A 15,790-nucleotide genomic window follows, 5' to 3' on the forward strand; every position below is an offset into this window, starting at 1 on the left:
AGCCTTTGCTGGTGAAAGCGCTTCTGGGGAACCAAGTGTTCACAGCTGGGTGCTGCCCGGGCAACCTTTCTCATTGTGCAAACATCCTGTCCCTACAGTTGTTTTTGTCTCTCCCTTTCAGACATGCTTTTAGCAACGACAGCTGGAATTAAAAGACGTTCACTTACCAGGAAATACGGTCTTGCAGGGGCTTTGCTGCCTACTTGTTTCATGCGCTTCTTGTGAACAGTGTACATGTGATTTGAAGGGCTACCTCATTGGTATATAATTGTGAGGTTCCTCCGTGGGCTGACTTTATTGGGTACACTCTGGTTTCTGAGTATGCAAGGCTATTGCACTTACTTTCACTGGTCAGAGCAGGAAGAACTAGGCAGCTAACAAAGCCCGCTGTATTGCCCGCTGCATTTTCCTGTACCCTTTCCCCCTCCAGCACTCGTTCAGTACTGTGGGTCGTATACACGAAGATTACCTGTCCTCGTAAGTGCCAGGGAGAAGAGAACAGCATTTATGCAACATCCGGCCTATGTCACTCACGTATCTTCTGTGACGCAGAATCCTCACCACTACTCTGAGGAAAGTATTGGCCCTATTTTATAGGTGTCCCTGGTAGATGCTTGAAGAAATAGGACTCAGGGAGGTGACGTACCTGCCCAAGAATATTGAGTTCCGTCACCCCAGTTGCTGTGACTTTGGATAAGTCTTTAAATACTATTTTGGAGCCAGGGCCAGAAAAATTGCAACTCAGGAGAACAAGTTAAGTTGTTTAATTGTTAAACTGCAAAGACCAAAGTTGTTGATTTCCTGTCCAGGTTATTTTTTCAGCTCTTTCTCAACTCTACTTTTTCCTCGTAAACAGCCCGACCAGCCGGTTGCCCGGGGATTGACATATGGCTGGGAGCAGATTTATGCGAGCACAGACAGCGCAGCCCAAGGAAAACCTACCGGCTTGGCTGATGGGGTGACAGCTTGGTAATGGACCTCTGAGAGTGTATATATGAATTAAGCACCTTTCATTTCCTTTGCTGCGAAAACATCAATTAAGCTTGAGTAATCCATGGGTTTTCCCCATTTTCAGGCAGAAGAAAATCAGCACAAATTGGCTGGCGTGTTTTTTCCTAGGCTTTGATCATTAATCGTCTTCAGCTCTTTCCTGCCGTGCCCACCTCCAAAAAACAAAAAAATAAAACAAAAAACCCCACACACTGCCCTTTCTGAAGCCCACTACAAACATTTCCTGGGAAATTTGTTCGGTCCTGAGTATAATGAAGACATACAGTCCATGTTTTGAAGGCTGGTTCTATGGGGAAGGTGCCAGTCTGCTCTCCTTAGGCTGGTAGAGGACTTATCCAGAGCCCTTTTTTGCAGGTTGGCCAGACTGACTGGCTTTGAAATCACAGTCTGGTCCCTGGCTGGTGCTGCCCTGCACTTGAGCCAAACAGATGTGTCTCTGCAGGCCTCTCCATCTGACACCAGCCAGAGAAAGCCTCATTTGTCTTTGAAAGGCCTCCCTTAACCCACACTCCTTTTTTTGAAATGATGCTAGAAATACTGTGCTGCAAGAACTGCTATCAGCAAGTATCTTTCCCTCACCTCAGGCCCCTATTCCAGTGGTTTGGGCAATTCTGGACCCACCTCAGGACCCATCTTGGCTACCTGAGATGAGCAGGCTTCCAGAAGCCATCTAGCTCCTCCTGTGCTTGTAGGGAGGGATATACCCACACCTTCCAACAGAATGTCCCAGGTTTTCACACAGGCGATCAGATGTGAGTGCCAAACGAGTGGCCCTTTACACGTGCACTTTCCTTTTGGTCCCCACCACAGCTCTACTGGGTAAAGTTAGATGGAACCTATGAAACCCCTGATATGCTACCTCCTTTGTCCTGGAAAAGACACAATTTCATGAGGTTCAACCTAACAGGTATTATTAGCCCCTTTTTCCAGATGAAAAGTGGTTTATAATTTTTTTTCTACTAAGTGGAAGAATCAGAATCTCTACTCGGAGTTGAGTGATTCTAAATCTCCTTTTTTTAAAATTATTTTTTTAAGTTGCAAACCATTTTAATCACACACAGGAGCCTGTTTACCTAGACATCATATTTCATACATAATAGAAGCCTTCCATTAATTTCCTTCACTTTCTTCCCAGAGAGATGCACCATCTGACTGTGGTATTCATCACCCCCATGTGTGACTTACACGTTCATGCCATGTAAATGCACCCCCCAACATGTGATTGCAGTGTTTTGCATTTTCAAGTTTTACTTAATTGATACCAGACTGTGACTTGCTTTCTTTTTTTCCTTCCGTGACTTGCTTTTTTATGTGCTAGCTATCTACCTAGGTTGCTGTAAGTTCACTTATTATAACTGCTAAATGCTATTTCATTATTTGATAAGCCACAGTTTATTTATCCATTTCCTGGTTGGTGTGCATTCTAACCGGTATTACCCACAGTGCTGCGCAAACATTCTTATATGTGTCTCTTTGTGTGTCCGTTTGAGAATTTCTCTAGGAGTGGATTTCACACACGTGCACAGAGCATGCACATCTTTAATTTCATTGATTATTTCTGAATTGCATGCTTAAGTGGCTGTGCCAATCCACCCTCCCACTAGCCACATGTGAGAATTTTCTTTTCTCCACATGCTCATCAATGCATGGCATTGTTACACTTTTGCATTTTGCTGATATGATGGTGTAAAATGGTATCTTGTTGTTTTCCCCATTCCCTTTCCCCCTTTCTTTAATAACTTCAAAAGAAGAGATGCCACACTTGCAGAGGCGATCTCTCTGTGTGCTGATTTGTTTTCTTGGGAGAGAGAAGGAGTGGTATTGGGCATGGGTTGTGTTGAACCAGCCATGCGGATGTTTGCTCTGTACCACGGACACCCGAGGCTCATCTCACCCAGCACTGCTGCCAGCCTTCCTATGCCTGAAGAATTTCCTACAGTGAGTCCTGCCTCCCTAGGATGAAGCCATAAACCCTCTTCACTAGCCTCCCAAGGAACCAGATTTTAGCCAAGGCTTTCCACCTGTCAATTAGACATACCCGTATAGGACAAATTTGGAATGTGAGAAGGAGGTGTTGTGTGGAATTTAGTTTGGCAAAACAATAGAACAGCCTGCATTTGGATGCCCCAGCGATGGAGCTCCCCATGGTAGCGTCCTACAGCCAAGCTCAGCCACGATCGCTGCCGAGACAGGATTTGCCCTGGAGCCGTGGAGGTGCAGTTGCACACCATTCCAGGATGCAAGCTTAACTCTCTGGCCCTCTTACATATTCCCTGAGCTGTCCCTGATTAGATTCCTCTGCTGCTTAAACTTGCTGAAGTACATACTGTTTACAGCTAAGAATCCCATCGTCACACTCACTTTCCGAGGTCTTACTATTTGCCAGTGCTTCACCCACTTATTGCTCTCCATCTCTCAAGCACTCTGCAAGGCAAGCATTACTAGCCCTGTTTTAGAGATGAGGAAACCAAGGCACGGAAGAGAAACTTACCGGGGGCAAGTGGTGGGGCTGAGCTTCGAACCCAACACTGAGACTGCAGAGCCCTTAGCGGAAGCTCGTCTCCTCCCCCCACAGGTTGCTCTCTCTCGCTTTTTAAATTATTCTTCATAGCAATCACACAAGCTGCAATGATCTTATTTATATGTTTACTTATACTGTCTCTTCCAGCTGACATAGTGACTTAAAGAGCAGGGACCAGCCCTGTTCAGCATTGTATGTCCAGCCCCAAAATCACACTTGGCATAGTAGGCACTCAAGTATCTGTTGGATGAATAAATGAACTGAACCAGTCTACCATGGATTCTTTGGGGGAAATAATCCTACCTTGCATTTCTACCGAGCTCAAAACACTTTCAGTGCCCTCTTGCATGTGTCCTTTCATTCAATAGTAACAGGTTGCAATGCCTTTTGACTCTCAGAACTTGAATCTAACGCCTGCTTGTCCTTTCTTCCTAGATATTTCACATCCTTCCAATGTCTGTTCAAATGTGCTGCAATGCCTGTCCCCCGGGACTGTATCCCCACAGTCATGATGGCTCCAGGATCTCTCGGCCCAGATGGAAAGACTCGAGCTGCAGAGCGACTGCAGTTGACAGATGCTCTTTCCTGGGCTAATTGCATCTCTTCCAAAGCCGCACTGTGAACCAGATCTCAGCCCTCGTGTTTATGTGAGTTCATGGAGCCAGGATAGTCTCAGTTTTTCACCTGTGAGAAACTTGAGGCCAAATGGCCTCTGTGGATCTGTCAAGCATCTGGTAGGTGCCAGCCATTCTGTTTCTGAGCCCATTCACTCCACTCAGGCTTCTTCCGCTCGTTGCCCTGTCCCATAGACCCTCTAACCCGTGCTCCTTTGGGCTAGTGTCCCATGACCACTAGCTCACAAGTAACTATGACCAAGCGTAAGTTCTCCATGCCCAACCCCTCCTCCAGCCAATTCCCTGGAGATGGTTTGAGTTAGCTCTTCTGTCTTTCTCTTCTGTCATCTCTCACTCACTCTTAAGGTCCAGAGTGGAGAATTATGATGGGTGACTGGTTCCCAGAATTACCAGCATTGTAAGACCCAGCTCTGAGTCCCTCCTCTTAAATGCACTCACACGGTTAAATCCTAACACTAGGACGTTTAATGGGTAGAGAGAACTCTGGGGAAAAGGAACCCTGAAAGGCAGAGAAACACTGACTAAGTCATGAATGTTTTAGCTCCCCCTGGATGGTGGTAAACTGCCCGAGGTCACACGAAGCGCCTGTGCTTTTAGGGTTGGCCAGGCCTGTTTGAATGCCACTTATTCTGCTTACCGGCTACGTGAACTTGGGCAGGTTACCTACCCCAACCTCTCTGAGGCTCAGCTTCCTCATCTGTAAGCAGCTATTGTGGAGTTGTGCAGCTGAGAGATTATGTATGTAAGTCACTCAAAGATCAGGCGCTGCTCTTACCAAAGCCAGGCCAGCGCCTGACTTGGAGCGCTCTCCACTCCTGGCTCTCTGCCCTGCGCAACACACACAAACACACGGACACACACAGAGGCACACAGACACACACAGATACACACATACACACAGATACAGGCACACAGACACACAGACACGGACACACAGAGACACACAGAGACAGACACAGATACACACATACACACGGACAGATACAGACACACACAGACATGGGCACAGGCATAGACATAGACATAGACATTGACATAGACATAGACACACAGGCACAAAGACACACAGGCAGATACACCCCCCTCCCCACACCACACATACATATAGACACGCCATGTGCATACCATACTCACACACCCCAGACACACATACACACAACACATACACACACACCAGTACATACCACAGACACATACACATTCCCCCCGCATACATGCCCCCCCCACATATACCTCCACCCTTCTATACATACACCACATACACGCATGTCCAGGCCAGTTGCCCATCCACTCAGCTGACTTGGTAAAATAGGAGACTGTATAATCTGAACCCCTTAAAGGCCATTTTGATTTCCCTGGGAGAAGAAAGGATGCAGTTTTATTCCTCTACCTGAGAGGTTCAAGGAAGCCAATGCAGGAAAAACAAAGTAACAGTTCAGGAAAGAGTTTCAAAAAACTAATAAAAACCCCACCAACTTTGCTGTTTAGTTATAGTTCTGCCCCAAAGGTCTTGGGGAACAGCAGGCCCAAACTACTGCCTGAAAAACAAGGGTTTTGGGCGATGATTTGCCTGCTCTTTCACAGGGAAGTTAAGTTGGCTCCTTGTTGTACTCAGATGGACTTGCTGGAAGAGATAAGAACCCTCACAGTCACATCATCCTAGGATTGTATTTATATTCTCCCCAAAGCCCCGAATGTTGTGTGATTATGTAGCAACGCTTGGGCTGTGTCACAGCTGACAGCCATCTGCTCTTGTCAAGCCCCGTGAGCTTTGGCAAAATAGGAACTTGTTTAGATTCACACTGAATCATGGTTTGGGGCTGCATCACTAACGGGGCTTGTGAAAAACACAATCAATTTACTGGCGTATTTTGTGTTACATGTTAGGATCTTTGGGAGGCAGGATGAACAGATACACCCGTTTCCAAGGAGGGAATTTGGTTTCCTGAGCACTATGGGGCTCAGCCCCCACATATTCTCTCACAATATCCGCATGAGCTGGGTGCTGTTTTTCTCCCCATTTTACAGGTGACAAAACTGACTTTAGGTAGGTGACCTGTTCAGGGCAACACTCTGATCAGCGGTAGAGGCAGGATTACACCAGGCAGCTCAGCATTGGCACCTGCGCTCCCCTCTCACGCTATACAAGATGTTGTCCGGGGCAAGGTCAAAGGCACGCTATCAGGAGGAATTAGCCTTCCTCACACGAGACTAGACTATGTTTTCTACAAGAACAATTAATGTTCAATTGGAGTTCCTGTTGGAGGAGCACACTTGCTTCTTAGGCAAACCAGTGATAAAATCGGCCCTGACTCTCACGGGTGGAAATAACCTGGGGTCTGGCTCTCATCTCTGCTCTCACTTCAAGCACTCGAGTGATTCTTATTGGGATTGTTGGCATTTGGAATGGAACAAGACCGTCCTGATTATTGTTGGGTATGTAGCATCCCTGGCCTGGAGGCACTAAATGCCAATAGTGTGCCCTGTCATTGTGGCTGATCGGAGTGCCCCCTCCCCATGTCCCAATCCTCCTGCCCTGCTTAAGAGCCAATGAGAGGGCATCTTGCTGAAAGCTGAGATGCTAGGGTCTGAGGGCACAGTGCCTTCCCCTGTGGGGAGGGACGGAGTTTCCATTGTACGGAGGAGGGGGAGAAGGCTGGACCGGGGACCCGAGGAGAGGGCTGCATGGAGGGGGTAGGGATGGGGAAGGGGAGAGACGGAGGTCTAGGGAAAGGGGCCTTCATGAAAGATCAGGTTTGTGCAGACTCTCTCTCCTTTGTGAGCTCAGGCAACCTTCTCTGCTTCCCTTGGCCTGCTGCTTTCTGAGACTGTAGTCTGCTCTGGGCTTGACCTAGGGGAGGTTGAGTGTGCGGAAAGGATTCTGGGAGGGGCCACAGGTGCTGCCACAGTGTCTTGCAATGGCTCCAGCTCAGAAGGAACTGAGCAACCCCCCTTTCACCTCATGGCAGGATCACCTCTCAAGAGATCTCTGGTCCTGCTGCGGCCCATGGACACCTCTAAGGGACAGGGGCATTGTAGGTATGGCTGAGGGATTTTAGGAGTTTGCCCCAGTTGGGAGAGCATTTCAGATAGAAAGTCCTATTTAAAATTGAGTTATATTCCCCTTTCAGGTGAATCTCAACACAGTTGCCAGAGTGATCCTATTAAAATGTAATTCTGCTCAAAACCCTCTAATGGGTCCCCATTTCACTCAAAATAAATCAAAGTCCTTGCAATTGCATCCAGTGTTCTATACATGTTGTCAAGGATTGCTTCTCTGCCCTCGCCTCCTTGAACTATCGCCTCTCACTCACTCTGCTTCAACCACGTTCCTATCCCTTGAACATATCGCTGCTGTGCCTCAGGGCCTTTGCACTGGCTGCTCCTCTGCCTGGAATGCTCTTCCTCTACATACCTGCATGGCTCTCTCCCTCACCTTTTTAAACTCTGCTGAACTGTCACCCTTTTTAGGAAGGCCCATGCTGACCACTCTTTCAAACAGCACACAGTCCTTCCCTGATCCCTAATCATTCCTACCCTCCTTATCTTATTTATATTTTTCCATGGCAGCTGCCTCCAAAATCTAACATATTATTAGCTGATGTATTTGTGTCATATGTGAATCTCTGTCCCCTCCCAAGGACACAGTGTCCATGAGAGCAAAGATTTTGTCTGACTTGTTCACTGATGTATCTAGTGCCTAGAACAGGGCCCGCAGGAGCTTCATCAATACTCTTGAACGCAATGTTTCTCGTAAGTTGGAATTCCTCTGTAGAAAGGGGCTCCAGGGGTCTAACGGACATGCTTTTCAGTGCTTCTCACTTTCATCCGTGCTGGCCCTTCTGTCAACGCCCATGCTTTCTGTTTAATCCTTGTATAGCCACAGTACCCGAGAATCCAAATGCCCACTGCTCAACCTCGATGCCTTCTCTGCTTTGCCGATGGGCTGCGCTGGCCCAGTGAGCTGCCCTGCGGAGCCGGGTGACAGCACTCCTGGGGACACTCTGCAGGGCTCTCTCCCCGCCCATGTCCCCTGGGCTTCCTGGCCTCCTGCCCAAGCCTTGGCCCGATAGTCCCTGAAAGAGCACCCTCCCCCCTCCCCCATCATTGAGCGGGCATTCTCGGGGCGCAGTCCTGGCTCTCCTAGAGCCTGTCTTTGTTTTCTTCCTCGAGCCAGAAGTTTGGGGACCGAGAGGCGGAGGCATGAACGAGAAGTGGGGCCTGCAGCCGCTCACTCCCAGACCGGAGGGTCCACGGGTCTCTTCCAGGCTGTGCATGACGTGCTTTGTGTTGAGTTAATGAAAATGACACAGAGGAGCCAGAGTGAAGACAAAAAAATGGTGCAGAAATTCTACAAGTTAGAATTCTTTAAAATTATAATGAGCGTTCAGCATTTGTGCTGTTTGCTGGGCTGAAAGAAACACGAAAAACAAAGATCAGGGATTGCCTTGTCGCTGGGCTGATGATGTGTAATGCGTCTATTTTCCTCGCTGCGTTCAGCTTTCATCTCACTCTGAGATCCTGCTAAACTCAGGAGGTTGCCTTTGGGTTTTCAACACTGCAGGGGATGATCTAAATCTAAATAATAATAAAAAGCCACTGCTTTTATTAGACTTTTATTTTATAAGTTGATGGAAGCATTTCATATACGCATTAGGTTTTGTAACCCAATCTTGGTTACTTGCTGAGTCCCGGAGGGGCTGTTTCACTACCTGGGAGTTCCCTGGTGTTTGCATTATTTCTCCAAGGCAGAAGGAGAAAATGCTTTCAGTGAAGGCGGAATAGTGTTTTATTTGAAAGAATTCTGTTTAAGGTAGCGAGCTTGCGCACACACACATTATAGCTTCTCTCTCTCTCTCTCCCTCTCTTTCACACAAGCTATAGCATAAAATTATAGAGTTTTAGAACTGAAAGGACCTTGGAGATCATCTATTCTAACACTGGCATGTTACATATGAGCAAGCTTCTGCCCAGACAGGTTAAGTACCTCATCCAAGGTCATCGGGTGGAAGAGACCAGACTACAATTCAGGCTTTCAGACTCAAGTCTAATTTTCTTTCTGCTACACCACATTGCCTCCAAAATAAGGTAATGTCTATGAAATCATTTTGAAAACTAGAATCCATTATACAAGTATTGGGTGGGTAGAGGGAGCATGAAAATGAGTTTCTTCAGAGACAAGGCCGACGAGCTCGGGTCCTTTTCCAAATGAAGTAAACTTATGCTATGTGAATCACACGTCATCTTTCTAATCAGGCTCCTGGCTATGGCTTCCAGTAAGTGAGCACCAAAGGGGCCAAACCAATGCAGTCTTCATTCAAGGACAATATTTATACAGTATCCCATCTTTTTCCTTCCTTCTCACCCTCCCTGCCTACCTCCCTCTAGTGCCCATTTTTAGTTACTGTGGGTATGCCAATAGGCTGCATACACCCATTACAAAATATCATGTATTATTTATTAAAATTATCTGGCCTATTTTTTAATATCAGCAGCTGTTATCAAAAGAAAACTAGAATGCTTTTATATCAACTGGAATAATTCGCTGATATAAAGACTCAGATACTATTTTTAAAAGCCTTTAAAATAGTTCTGTGATTAGAAGACTGAGGACATATCTAAAGTTTGGTTATTAAATTGTTATTAATAGATTGAATCATACAAAAATCCTTACAACTAATTTAAACGTTTTAATTATATGGAGACATGAATTTTTCAAGGTAGAAGGCCAATTAAATTATCTAACACATGATTCATTAAAAGCATTAATTACTTCTTTAACTACTTGGAATACTGACAGTTACTATATATTGTTGCAAATGACTTGAGGGATTAAAATTTTATTTTGGTACTTTTAATAAGTTAATTCACTAAATAATTACAGTAATTGTAAATAGTTTTTCATTAGTCTTATGTTGCCCTCTGTGATATATATATATATTTCAGTCCTCATGCATTATAATTTCTTTTTCTTCCCTGAAAGAAGCTTGGCCAACATTTCAGTATTCTAACCAGACTCCTTGTGTGTGAAATATTGGCAAGAATGCTCACAACTCATTGGAAGAAAATTCTTTGGTAGTCTTGCCTAAAGGCTCTGGATCCAGTAAGACAAATAGGTTGCTAACAAAGTCTATAAACTCCAGATCCCATTTCCTGACTTAAATAAATCCATGCAAAAGTCTGAGTGATATTTACAAATAAGAGCCTATGTTCCGCGGCATTCCCAGCTCTTGCCAGTCTGTGACAAATGGGTCAGTGAGCACAGAGAGCGGTGGCACTGTGCACCTTCCCCAGGCCACCTGGGCACCTAACAGGTCAGAGCTGCACCGTGTCTGACAGGGAGGCCGGGAGAAGGGTGGGCTGAGCCCCTTGCCAACGGTACCCGCAGGATCGTTACGGTAGAACAGGACGAGCTTTGGTAGATCAAATCTCTGACCACACGGAGGCGGAGGGGAGAGAGCTCTAACAGACTGAGCACAGAATACAAGGAACAGGAAATGCAGGTCAGAAGCTCTGAGGTAGCAGCAGATGTGGCAGGGAGATGGCATTTTAGGCAGACAGAGAAGTCCTGTGGCCCCAGCTGGGAAGGCTGGACCTCGAATGCCCACTGTCCGCTAACAAAGACACCCAAGCAGAGCACATTTCTGGTGATGCCCAATCTCCCAAAATGGAACCTGTGTGGACAGCCTGGCAAAGCAGTGCCAGGTAGAGCAGGGCTCTCAGGCAGAGGTGGCCAAGGGGAGGGCGAGGCAGCACCAGCCAGAGACCCTGCACACACTGGGCTCAGCTGGGCATCTGTCTGGGCACCTTGGATGAGAAATCCGCCTGTGAGGGCTTCTCTCTTGCACCGGGTTTTTCTCTCTTTCATTTAATTGACAGCTTCTCTCTCCCTTTGGTTTGACCAGCATGAGAAGAGAGGGAGGGATGAATTAGTTGAAGAAAGCAAATACCTTTGCTGAGAGCTTGGAAGCCTTTTAAAGTGACAGACGTGTGGTAGCTACTGGGTGTAACCTGGGATTTACTGCCATAAGTGGGTCAGGTGTAAAAAAAGGTGGCCCAGCCAGTGTGGCTCAGTGGTTGAGTGTTGACCCATGAACCAGGAGGTCACGGTTCGACAGGGCACATGCCCGGGTTGAGGGCTTGTGAGGACCGTGCAGTAGGTGGCCAATCGATGATTCTCTCATCATTGATGTTTCTATCTCTCTCTTCCTCTCCCTTACTCTCTCTGAAATCAATAAAGACGTTAGATAGATATAGATATAGATATAGATATAGATATAGATATAGATATAGATATAGATATAGATATAGATATAGATATAGATATAGATAGATATAGATATAGATGATATAGACATAGATTTTTTTTTTAAAGGCTTTTAATGAATGCTGAAGAGCTGAGAATATGTTGGGTAAGCCCTGAGCTGCTGAACTATCAATTCTAGGATATGGAATTGCTGAAATCACTGGTCAGCCAGTGTCTTCCCTGGGATGCAGCTGACGGATTCTAAAAATATCTTTGTATCTTTGGGGAGCCTGTGTATGACTTTAGACTCACCCTCCCCTCCCCTCAGCACATGGTGTTCTGAGAAATGGGTTGGCAAGAAAGTCCAGGCTGAGAATTGATGTCCAGGAGAGAGCTGTGATTCTGCAGGTCAGGTATTTTACTGAAAGCATCCTTGCCACAGGCATCTTTGCTGCAAACATTTTCACCACGTAACTAATTGGCCATGGGCAATTTTGCCTAAAAAGGAGAAAATCATGACTTTATGAAAAATACAAAATATTTGAATACATTTAAAATGTGTGTAGATTAATAGCAATCCTGCTCAAATAACTGATTTTATTTTGGGTCGTACTTAAGTACCTGCCTTTGAAGTCTCCGGTTACATAGTATTATGTGAGGGTTTTGTCTGTCGATTCTCCTCCTTGTTCAGCGTTATGCTTTTACTTTTTTGCTAAAATTTCTCCCAACGCTAAGATGTGCGTTGGTAAATGAGCTTGGTTTTGCGTTGCCTTCTGCACTGTTTGTTCTTGGCATATTGTCACATGGCTGTTGATAAAAGTTCCCAAGTTCTATGGGACAGGTGGACTAAGATTTATATCATATAAAAATGAAAGTACTTCATCAACAGAGACATGGAACCAAACTGTCAACCAATTATTCTATCTTTTTTACAGCAATTGAGATTCATCAATGGAGAAATGAAAGCAAATAAGAAAAACCCCAAACTGTTATTTGATATTTTTATGGCAGTCAATTCATCAGTGGAAAAATGAAACCAACCAAACAACCAACCAACCAACCAAAAACCCAAACTGTCAACCAGTTATTTTATCTTTTAATTTTTTTATTTTTTTTTACAGTAAAATTGCCTTATGGTCAATTAGTTATTTGGCGAGATGCTTGTGGCAGTGATGTCTACGGCAGAGATGCTATAGTGAAAGTACCCAGAACAGTGACTTGGGGGCAAATAGATAATCTCATCTCCTTTACATGGAGGGCTTGGCCGCTGGGGCGCTGGAGAAGCAGAGAGGGATTCCAAGGCTTGGCGAGTTCACTGTGCAAGTCCTTGGCAGGGCAATAAATCCATGCAGCTGAGAAAACTGTTGACTTATAGCGCCAAACCAAGCAAGTCGGGCCCTAATAGACTGATGCTGGTTGGCTGCTTCCTTTCTTGAATTTGGTTCTGTTAAAATACTGATTTAAGGCACTTTTGATTTCCCAAACTCCTCTTAAACCTGTAAGAGGAGGTGGTATAACCTTGGCTTTGAACAGGAAAGGCAAAGGGAGTGAAGGAGGAGGCAGTGAGGGTTTAGTTCCAGGCCCCAGACACTGACCTCCTAGGGTGGGTGTTTCTAGTACACCCAGGTGGCCTGGGGCTTTACAATAGGCACCTGAGTTTAAACTGGCATCAGCTGGGGGTGTCAGTGGAGGAGAAGGTGTGTATGTTGCCCTCCTGGAGCATGTAGTCAACTAACAAATCAACAAACCAAATCAGAAATATCTAGAGATGTTTCCTTTCATTGGCATAAGAGAAACTGTAAATTAATGTGGCCTGCACAGTCCAGCGAAGCACTGGGGGTCGGAATAGGAGAGGCAAGGAAGAGAAGTAGACTCATCTGGCTGGGCCTCTGGGGTAGAGGGAGCTTGACTTAGGCTTTTTTTTGGTTAATCCTTACACAAGGATATTTTTTCCATTGATTTTCAGGGAGTGGGAGAGACACACCAATTGGTTGCCTCCCGCATGCACCCGGAGCGACCTGGGATCGAACCTGCAACCCTTGACCGGAAAACAAACCCACAGCTCTTCTGTGCGTGGGCTGAGGCTCTAACCGCTGTGCCACACCAGCCGGGGCTTGACTTAGGTTTGAAAGATGGAAAGAGAGGCTGGCCCCATGGTGGCACTCCAGACTGTGATGCTTCAGGACAAACCGAGCCACAACAAGTACAGCGCCACCCTGAAGGAGGAACAACAGGAACGCTGGCAGGAACTTGCTCGGCTGAGACTCGGGACTCCCCCAGAAGGCGGGGGAAGCTCTTAGCCAACAGTGGGAAGAAGGGGAGCTGGTGGAGATACCGAGGCAAAACTTACCCGGGGGAGGTTGCTGTGGGAGCAGAAGGCACAAGGAGAATTAAGAATAAAGAAGGGAAAGGAAGAGGCTAATTTGCGACTGTTGCCTCTAAATACCAGGCAGGCCTGGTACGTGACATTCTTCGTGTCGCCGAGTTATCCACGGTCCTCAGCGCCCTGGGCGAGGCGCCACGGAGCGCAATGTGTCCTTCCAGGCCCGACGCTGGCATCTCCGAGGGCTGCCTCCTAAACTACAGGCTGTCCTCTGAAGTTCGGGGGACCTGGCTATTGGACTTCGCAGGCGATACATATTATGTGTTAACTGAGCCCGCGGAGAAACAGAAACTAGATGTAAATAACAAACACGGGGGAAAGGCTTCCCAACTGAAACTGCTGAGCACGAACCGCTTGCCAACAGCTTCTAACAAGTTGCTAAGCCGGTTGCAAGGATCCATTTAAAAAAGAGAAACTTTTCTCCGAGTTTGCATTGTCTGTGTTTGCTGTTGCTGTTACCGTCGTCATTGGCAGCTGTCAGTCACTTTGCAAAGCCAAGATGTAAGGAACTGTTCAGGGCCTTTCTGACCTCTCCCTGGAGGACACTTGCTCCTTCTAGAGTATTCTCTGAGGCTGGGCTAGGACTAGTGTTAAAATGATCCTGAAATGAAGTCCTGCCGCTTCCCCTGGGAAAGACGATTCCATGGTTAGATCTCATCACAAAGACAAGTTCCCCTTGTTATTCTTGCCCAACTTTCTGTTCTAAATGTCATCCCGGCAATCATTAATCACAATGAATAGCAAGTTATAATTAATAGAGGCCCAAATCATTCAAGTGGAAGATTACTCTTTTGAATTCTTGTATTTTTGTCTTGGAAGATGTCCTTGAGTTAATTATTTAGTATTTGGAATTTTTTTTTTTCTTTTAGCCACAGTCTTGTTTCCAGAAAGAACAAATTGATCACAGCACTGTGGGGGATAAGGGGTTATGTATAATGTATGCAGGAGACAGATGTTAAAAATAAAAACAAGGCTCAGGGGGGTTTTGCTGCTCCCCCCTGCTGGCTTTTGAAAACAAAAAGGGAAGCTGCCTGTGCTCAGAGCGGGGGCAGATCCTAAGGATGCTTCTAGGGCACCAGTGAAATACACACCAAGAGAGAGATGACCATTGTCAGGCTCCCCTAGATGTGGGACACAGCTGGTGAGAAGAAGAGGAGTTTTCAGCCTTAAGGGAGGGCTTGGTGGCTGCAGGTTCCTTGAAGCCTGCCATTTAGTGCACTGAGGGATCATAGCTTTTAGATGAAGCCATCCTGTGCCCCCAGGATCAAAAACCTACATCCACGTTGGGGACATGGGACATCAAGTACTAAACCAGAATATGGAGGCAGCCATTCAACGGTGAGGCACGTAAGCGCGCAGATTAGAATCATACAGCTGAAGAGACGCTGGTTCTGTGGCCAAGGGGGAGCGGCAGCGAGTGTGGAAGCTTCCAGAATGGCCTCCCTGATCCCTGACCTGCTGGCATCACCTTGGCAACTGAGACAGCTTAGGATCATGTTCCCAGGTACAATTCATATTAATGTCCTACATTATCTTGTTGGTCTCATTTGTGCCACTTGTTTTTAAAAAGGACACAGCTGTGTACTTATTCCCCAGACTCAGCAACTACTGGGGTTACAAAGCCCCAGAGAGGAGTCCTAATGCATCTGGCTCCAGGCAGTTTTCAGCATCTCTCTGGCATTGGATTACAATGCCTGGGTTGAATTCCTGCTGACCTGACTTCATCCTGCTGGCCTTGGGAAAGCCCTGATTCCCAGGATCTTCATTGTGATGGAGAAATGGAGCAGCTTGGGCAGCCAGCCTGGAATCCTGAACTGTGCAAGAGCGGGGAGGGAACAGTGCTTAAGGCAAGTTCTAAAATTCATTCATTCACTCCTTCGCTCACTTGTTAGGTATTAACAATTAGAAATTCATTCTAATAATGCAGTTTACTGCAGGGTGAGTTCATGTGGCTTTTAAAGAACATTGTTTCACAACACTCAATCTTTCCCCAT

Source organism: Miniopterus schreibersii (genome assembly GCF_964146895.1).
Source record: "Miniopterus schreibersii genome assembly, chromosome: 1".
Lineage (NCBI taxonomy): Eukaryota > Metazoa > Chordata > Mammalia > Chiroptera > Miniopteridae > Miniopterus > Miniopterus schreibersii.